Below are 8,790 nucleotides of genomic sequence, written 5' to 3' on the forward strand. Positions count from 1 at the left end.
ACTAAGGAAGAACAAGAGCAAAGAGAGGAGAGATGGGTACACACTTAACACTATGAAACTGAAACAGTTTTTTTGTGCTTTATAATTCAGTATGTTATGTATATACACAATTGTATACATCCTATGATAACATCTCAATCAACATACAAAGATTTATGATAAACACATTCAAGTTACACCTAGATATAAGCGAGAATGTGACCCAATGCATCAGCTACAGAATGTCATTACAGCCACCCACCCACATAATTTACAACTATTTGTCATATATATTGCACACATGCAGTACTGTGCAAAAGTTTTAGGCATCTCTGAAAAAATGCTGTAAAGTAAGAATGCTTTCAAAAAAAGACATTAATACAGACATGCTCAAATTTGTTGGTATTACAGCTCATTGAAATAATGCTTAATTCCTCCTGAAAAGTGATGAAATTAAAAGCTATTGCATCATGTATGCTTGCATGCCTTTGGTATGTCATAGAATAAAGCAAAGAAGCTGTGAAAAGAGATAAATTATTGCTCATTCTACAAAGATATTCTAAAATGGCCTGGACACATTTGTTGGTACCCCTAAGAAAAGATCATAAATAATTGGATTATAGTGATATTCCAAACTAATTCATTTTTTTAATTAGTATCACACATGTCTCCAATCTTGTAATCAGTCATTCAGTCTAGTTAAATGGAGGAAAGTAGTCACTGTGCCGTTTGGTATCATTGTGTGCACCACACTGAACATGGACTAGAGAAAGCAAAGGAGAGAGTTGTCTGAGGAGATCAGAAAGAAAATAACAGACAAGCATGGTAAAGGTAAAGGTTACAAGACCATCTCCAAGCAGCTTCATATTCCTGTGACAACAGTTGCAAATATTATTCAGAAGTTCAAGGTCCATGGAACTGAGCCAACCTCCCTGGGCACGGCAGCAAGAGAAACATCGACCCCAGATTGAACAAAAGGATAGTGCGAATGGCACCCATCAAACCTGAGGCTTTTGAGTAACTTTCCGTAGGTTCCAACCATGAAAAATGTAAACCGACTATATATATATTTAGAAAATATATAGAAAGTAAATGCTTATTTCACAGTAAAATTTTACCTTAGTCTCAGACAAACTCCAATAGTACAAGAGAAAAGTGTCTGCATTTGTACCTGTGAAAATAAAATTGAACATGCATAAGACAATGTATTGCAGTAGATATGACATTTTTAAATGCAAGCAGGCTTGTCATGGTTATAAATTAAATTATAAACTTGAATAACTGATTGAGAACCCAAAGGTGCAACTGCCTGATACTGGCAGGAAACTAAATGTGTTTAATTTAGTGTATGTGTTACATGTTCCTGTGTGCTGCTTAGTGCTGTGCCAATACAACGATTTAATGTAGAATCGCGTTTGTTTTTTTCACAATATTGTATCGATATTCTGATCTCTAGAATTTATGTTTATTTATTTTTTATGCCGGTAATATGCGAGAAATAAGGTTTGCAGTTGAAGTAACACCAATGTAGTATTAAGCACAATCCTATAGATGACAGTAAGCAGGGGAGCCGCTTGGAGTTCTGGTCCCCCTTACCCCCCTTACCCAGGAACACTCATATATGTAGCAGTTTTTTCAGTATCTAGTTTACTTGTTTTAATTTCTCTAAATAATTATAATACAGTGCTTAAAGTTGCTCTATGCAACAATTTAGCATAGCGTAAGCTTTCAAAATTACACACTACTGCCCTTAAGTTATTTTAATGTAGCTTTTATTTATTAAAATAATTATATTAAGTTGCTTAAGGTTTCTCTAATAATGTATTTTTCAGAATTGTACACTGCTAAAGTCTTTGTGTTGACTGGTTTAACTGTCCTGAAGGTCAATCCTTAATATTAAAATTAGAAAATAGTAATTTAGTAATTTCAAATTGAGTGGTTGTTTTATTAGGGGTTGCTAATGGGGATTAGATAAAGATTGTCCTTTGAAGTATAGCCTAATATTATTTGAGGTTTTATTTAGCACTTCAGTAAGTATCGTGATTTGGTTGTAATATCACATGTGTATCACAAGGTACCCACCCCTAGTGCAGCTACAGTACAACTGTTTAAGTAATTGTTACAACCCCAGTTGGGACAGTATGGAAAATGCTAATAAAAACAAAGAGGAGTGATTTGTAAATGTACTTTGACGTACAACAAGTTATTTGATGTTTTACCTAATCAACTGCATAGTTTTCTGAAGGTAAATGTTTATCTGAAATTGATGCATGCAACACGTTCCAAAAAAGTTGAGACGGGCAATTTAGGACTAATAGGGATGTGACAAGTTGAAATAAGAAGGTGATGTGAGGCAATCGTGTAATCATAGTATATAAGGAGCCTCCAAAAAAGGCCTAGTCCTTCAAGAGCAAGGATGGATTGAGGCTCGCCAATCTGCCAACAGATGCGTCAGCGAATAAACCAACATTTTGAGAACAACTATCCCCAAAGACAAAATTGGTAGGATTTTGGGCATTTCACCTTCTGCAGTGCACAATATAATTAAAAGATTCAAGGGATCCGGTCAAATCTCGGTGCGTAAAGGGCAAGGCCGAAAACCACTTCTGAATGCGCGTGATCCCATCCCTCAGACGTCACTGTCTTAAAACCGTCATGAGTCTGTAATGGATATCTTGACATGGGCTCGGGAATACTTTGGTAAAACTTTGTCAGTCAACACCATTCGCCGCTGCATCCACAGATGCAAGTTAAGGCTTTACTATGCAAAGCAGAAGTCATACATCAACACTGTCCAGAAGCGCCGCCGACTTCTCTGGGCTCGGTCTCATCTGAGATGGACAGTAGCACAGTGGAATCGTGTTTTGTGGTCCGACAAGTCAACATTTCAAATAGTTTTTGGACAAAACAGCCGTTGTGTTCTCCGGGCCAAAGAGGAATAGGACCGTCCAAGCTGTTATCAGCATCAGGTCCAATAGCCAGCATCTGGCATGGGTAACTTGCACATCTGTGAGGGCACCATTAATGCAGAAAGATACGCACACATTTTGGAGCAACATATGCTGCAATCCAGACGTCGTCTTTTCCAGGGATGTCCCTGCATTTTCCAGCAGGACAACGCCAAACCACATTCTGCCCAGATTACTAGCGCATGGTTGCGTAAGCAGAGAGTGCGGGTGCTAGCATGGCCTGCCTGCAGTCCTGACCTGTCTTTGATTGAGAATTTGTGCTTCATAATGCGCCACACAATAAGGCAACGAAGGCCCTGTACAGTTGCACAGCTGAAGAAATGCATAATGGATGAATGGGGGAAAATTCCGCTTGCTAAACTTAACCTTTACTTTACTATGTAAGACCAATATAGTGCACTATTCTCTACAACCTTGTTATTCACAGTGTATTTTTAACAGTGTAACATAATCATTTCCAATTCAGTGCAAATAAGTGTAGCTTCACAACTTTAAATTCGTTTATTTTCACAAATATGAGAACACTGTAAAACTGCACACACACATATGAGATATAGATATATAGATATAGATAGTAGACTGAGTAGACTCTGCTCTCTCTTTTACATTTTACAGGCCTATGAGACTCAACTTTACCTGGATCACAATAAAAAGCAACCTGTAAGGCTATGACATGGAAACATATTTTGACTGAAACAATGTAGACTTTTTCCATGACAAAACATGCAGTCTTATTTTATATTCTTTTCATCCTATTCCCTTTCCATTGTGGTCTTTGTATGTTTACTATTCTATTATTACTATACTATTAATGATAAAAAGCATAATAGGTCACTAATATGTGGGTATAAATATTGGTGACATTGGAACTAATATATCTAGTCATGTTAGATTGTTCAGTGAACAATGTTCACACACTGTGGTACAATAGCTCTACCTTCCACAGCAGGGATCCTTCTGGGCACATTACTGGGTCCTGGCACTGTCTCTAACACTAAATCAAATTTTAAAAATTAAATTGTTATAATTTAAGCCCCTCCTCCCTACAAAACAAAAGTATTCGTCTTTAACATTTAGCAGTCCTACCTGCCCACTCTGGAGTTATGGGCTCATGGCTGGCGTTTGGTACTGCCTCTTCCTCAACGCCAGCAGCAAACTGGTCTACTGGCTGCTGCTTACTAGAGACTACAATAGACAAGTCTCCCACATGCGTCGTGACATACCAGTGTAGCGTAAGGTACACTTATACATTTCAATTAAAGAAATTAAATTCAATCACGAATCCTGGAATCTTGTAGAACTCAATTTCCGTAATAATTGGACGCAGACACCAATTCTAAAGATATAAATTGTCAAATTTATTAAAAACAAAGACTAAATGTAGCACTACACTAATCATACAAAAAGGGAAAAACTAATAAAAATTCAATTCTAGATCAACAAATCAAAGACAAATCACTTCCGTGACCAAATCAAAGACCATGGGATCGCATATGATAACACACAAATCATTTAACAAAAAAGGTTATAAACACATTGACTACAATACCAGTTAGTAAGACGAAGGTGAGTCTCTCATTAGTATTGTTAGTCGGACATCAAATAACTACGCAGGATAGTATTTATGTCAGGTAACTTCTCGTTATATATATATCAGTCTCATTTACATTTAGGTGCCAAGAAAGATCCTATCATTACTTGTTACCACAATTTCCCTTAACTGATTATTATTCAATGATTAAGGATAGGCAGGGCCACCAATAATCTAATGTCTATTAACGTGTGTCAATTTCAGACTAAACAGTTAAACAGGAATGAGAAGATATTTCTCTGCGTTTACAGATTTTATTTCTAAAATTGTCAACAAAACAGTTTAATGCAACACACATTGATATTTAAGCAAAACTAAATTATATTACACATTCTAGAGTTATGAATCACAGATTAATATTTCTAATTGATTTCTCAAATGTCATGAATGATAAACTCCAAACTGTTAAACTTATCTGAACTTCGTCACAGAGAGGCCTCTCTGTCTTCGGGCTCAGATAACAGCACACGGCACGAGGTCCGTGTGGTTTGGATCAAAGGCAGTCCGGTTCGGCTTTGTCCAAGAACTTCCACTCAGTCGATGCACCTGGAAGTTGGGGTTTCGTGAAAGTAGAGTCTTTTCCAAACAGATTTTCCACTGGTTTGAAGGCTCCAAGGTTGTGCACAGGATCTTCTTTGCAAGGAGGGTTTCCACCGTAGTTACTTGAAGACAAAATGTTTGAGGAAAGCAGGGCCCTGTTAGTTTCCAAGGGTCAAGTTTCTTAAGACTCAATAGCTATTTAAATGACTGACACTTTCATATTGCAGTCAAACTCTACTGATCAGATGGGTACAGGCGGGCATGCGCAGTTTATAAAGTTCTTTAATTATTAAAGTCCTTTAAAATAATTATTTGTAGGGATCAAACTCCTTCTGCCAATTTAACTCTTCTGTTGCCGGCAAAGACTTAGTTGGTTTCCTGATTCGGTTCTGGCAACAGATCTACAAGTTGAGCAGTGGCAGCGGGTTACTGGTTCAGGTGAGAGAGAGAGAGATGCCGTGCGCTAGCTTTTATGCCCCTTAAATCAAGAGGTGATTGGTTCTTGAGTTTGCGAGATTGGATTTCGGTTTCAGCCCCCAGTGTCCTATTGGAGGGGGCTCGATTTATGACTGATGTCAATCCATGCCATCCATGCCGTTTGGCCTAGGTTCCTAGGGATTTCGGCTCTCGTCCACTTCAAAGAATTTTATTTCCTCCACGCCATATTCCCCAGACATTTTCACAGCAGAGATTCCTAGCCATTTGCCCATTCTCAGTGCCAACCTCCCAAGACTGCCACTTTGATATAGAACAGTTCATGTGCCGATGAGCTCAAGAAATCTGGTAACTTTGGGGGAGAGGTCTTCTTCAGATCAGAGCTTCAGATCAGAGCTAGAATGCTCTTATCACAATACACCCCCCCTTAATGCTACAGCCCTAACACAGACTTTTTATTTAAATGCAAACTGTGTGAACATTGATGTGTAACGAACCAATTTTAAATAGAAATCAGAACTCAAAATTGTTTGCATTTCTAAACCTTGTATTCTTTTCACTAATTTAGCCTGTTTTTGGTGGTATGCAGAGAGCACAGAGAGAAGCAAGATAATGTTTTACTTCTCATTGTGCTTGGGGTTTGTTTGCTGCTTTTCCAGAGGGTTCTTATACTTTTGTACCTTCAATTTTTTTCCCAGAATTTAACCACTTAACCTGCACCAAAAACAATGTTTCTGTGTAATACCAAGTGTACTGTCAACACTGTTGTGTTGTTTCGCCGAGTGTTTGGTATCCCATGAAAGCTGAGACTCTCAACTTTGAAATATTCTGAAACCAGACAGTTTACTGATAAAAACACTACCATCCAAGTTTTGGTAGAATCTTGTACCAAAGTATTGAACCAAGTATTATATACTTGATTACTCGTTAGGGTGTTCTGAACAAAACAAGTCTATTTGCAAAGAAATTTGATTGAATTTGAGGGATCTATGCCCATCTCTGTGGGTCCCCCCTCCTGCTGCGCCATGCCCCTATAGGCACAACGTAGCGACGTGTGACAAGAAAACACTGATTGTGATGTCAGTGACATTGGCACAGGCATGTAGCCAATAAACTAAGCTTTCAAACGATGTGCAGATTTGACGGTTAGCCAATAGCATCTCTGCACGAGAGGAATGTGTAAACCTGGATTAAATTATCAATGCCTGCCAGTACATTCACACACCGCTGGGAGGCCTTGTGGAAGGACTGGATCCTGCCGTGGATTTGCAAGTATTATTATTTGGATTTTTCTATTTCAGTTTGGCCACTTAGATACGTGTTTGGACAGCACCTAGACACCACTCACAAAAGGACCCCCTTTAGAGTGGGTTCTGCTCATCCTGTCAACACACAAATTGGTACAGTTGTTGTCAATATGCCACTTGTTATGGACCCAGGGTCAGGTGTTATCAAGCAGGGAACAAGTAGGACCAGATAGACAGTTCTCCAGAAGAAAGTAATTTAATTCAGTAGCTGAACAGAATGATTGTAGCAAATCTATCCCTCCACAAGAGACCACAAAAACTCCCGAGAGCAGGGAAAACAAGAGCTACCCTCTGCACTAGCCACCTCCATGTAGTAACCCAACCTTCCAACTGCCCCCTAGCAGTTCTCACAATTCCTCTTTATACCCCAAGGTCTAGAACTTCTCCCCCCAGAACAGATCATTAATCAAATATAAATGTCTCAATATCTAAAAGTATGGACACAAATACAGTATTTATATCATGAGTGGGTAATGTAAACAATTATGTCTAATACCATAAAAGTAGATAGTAGGGTTTTTTGGGCGCGGCCTATTTTGTTATGACGTATGCCCTAAGCTTATTAATATTCCTACGTCATAATTGGGGGGCGTGATTTTAGAGTTATTTCCTTAATTATTCCTACGTCATATCCGTCAGAAAGTGTACACCCCTAAAACCCTGAACAACAAGGCCACCCATAAAGACCCCCCCCCCCCCCCCTCCCTCTGAAGGCAACGCCCCGAAACTCTCCTCTCTATTTAAGACCCCGCGCTGCTTTTAGGCAATACCTCTTTAATTCTCAGCATCTGAAACATCCCGCTTCTTCAACATGTCCAGCGACATCAACATGAAACCCCGCAAGAAACAATCCCGGGCAAGGGTTCCTGTACTCACCAATTTGAAGATTGAACGCTCCTGGGTGTTGTTCTGGGGGGGTCGACGGGGTTACCGCTTTAAAAGGGATCCCAGCTATGTTGGAGTGGATCTTTTTGCTTTGGGAGAGAAGGAGGGTACGTTGGAACCTTTTGAGACGGTGATTGAATACTCTTTTGAGGACTGGTTGAAGGTGATGGCATGGAGAGACCTGGGGCTTGTGGATAAGACTCTAGAAGGCTTGCAAGAGGGTCCAAGAGAAGGCGAAACTGAGTCTCCGTCTCAGAGTTTTGAAAGGTGTGAATGGGAAAGCTTGCAGAACTACGGTACAGTGGTGAAGAGTCTATCTCTAACTACTGATCGTAAGGTTTTGTTTAGCAGTACCCTGATTACAAACCCTATTGAAGGGGTTGTGGAGGATCCAGAAAAACAGGTTACTGAAATTATGTTTGACGCCGTGGACTGGCCGTTCTTGAAAGAGGTCATAAACTGTATAAATGATGGTTTTGACATCTTGACCAAATGTTCACAACTGGATTCTGTTAGAAGGAGAATATGCTGGATTATGGATTATATATCCCCCTTGAATGACGACGACGATGATAAAACAGACGACCTGTGGGGGGTTGGAGGGGGGTCTGACGGCTCAGGGTCTACTCTCTTCTAAGAGGGCGGTGTGTTGTGACGTAGTGAAGAGATAGGATAAAAGGCGCAACAATTCATTCATGGTTTAAAATTAAAGAGAATGTCTTACCCGAAAGCTGTGGACGTCGACAGGCTCTACAGGCCTCTTCAAACCCGGGATCACCCCTGGTTCTATTCCCCAGATTTTGTATACACTCCGGAACCCTCTGACTGCGGTTACCCTCCAAGACCTCAGACCCCGGTCCCTCAGGACGAAACAACATGCGGAGCGATGGATGTCCAAATGAGTCTCGGGGATCCCCAGCCTCTGGAGCTCATGGAGGGCCTCGATTTTGCCGAACTGTCTACCGTCTGTGCGTCTCAGGAGGGGGTCAGTCCAATGGATGTAGAAACACCCCACAAACCACCAGGCGACCCAATGAGCATCGGCCTGTCTCGGGGGCGTGATGAAGACGCAGGATTTATGCCC

Source organism: Amia ocellicauda, chromosome 5 (assembly GCF_036373705.1).
Source record: "Amia ocellicauda isolate fAmiCal2 chromosome 5, fAmiCal2.hap1, whole genome shotgun sequence".
Lineage (NCBI taxonomy): Eukaryota > Metazoa > Chordata > Actinopteri > Amiiformes > Amiidae > Amia > Amia ocellicauda.